This window comes from Odocoileus virginianus, chromosome 6, assembly GCF_023699985.2.
Source record: "Odocoileus virginianus isolate 20LAN1187 ecotype Illinois chromosome 6, Ovbor_1.2, whole genome shotgun sequence".
Lineage (NCBI taxonomy): Eukaryota > Metazoa > Chordata > Mammalia > Artiodactyla > Cervidae > Odocoileus > Odocoileus virginianus.
In genome coordinates, this window is record NC_069679.1 from 60,859,400 (window position 1) to 60,859,922 (window position 523).

Consider the following 523-nt stretch of genomic DNA (forward strand, 5'->3'; position numbering starts at 1 on the left):
CTGCCATTATAGTGTGAGGGCAGCCACAGACAACAGATGTGTGGCCATGCTCCAATAAATCCTTATTGTGGACATTGAAATTTGAATTTCGTATCATTTTTTTATTATTTCAAGCAGAATTTTTCCCTCTTTTTTTTTAATTGGGGGATAATTACTTTAAATATTGTGTTGGCCTCTGCCATACATCAACATGAATCAGTCACAGGTGTACATATGTAAAAATATGGACGGTTTTATGAATTGGCATGTCATCCTTGTGCAGGGGCCATGCTACTCTATCGTTCCAATTTTAGTGTATGTGCCGCCAAAGAGAGCACTCACATGATTTTAACATCACAGAACAGTATTCACAAAACAGTATTCTTTTGACTTTTAAAAACCATTTAAGACTACAAAAACATTTCTAGGCTCAAGGGCTGTAGTTTACCAAACTCTGAGTTAGATTATCAAGGGGAAGTTTTTTTTTCCATGCATTTCGAACAACTTGTGCCGGAGTCACTGAGAAGGAGAATTCTGTTAAAGG

The 523-nt window shown here is 36.9% G+C and overlaps 1 pseudogene; it reads right to left on the minus strand.

Moving 5' to 3' along the window:
• Window positions 1–217: 217 nt before the first annotated feature.
• LOC139035757 (U6 spliceosomal RNA) lies at window positions 218–317 on the minus strand (annotated as a pseudogene).
• Window positions 318–523: the final 206 nt, after the last annotated feature.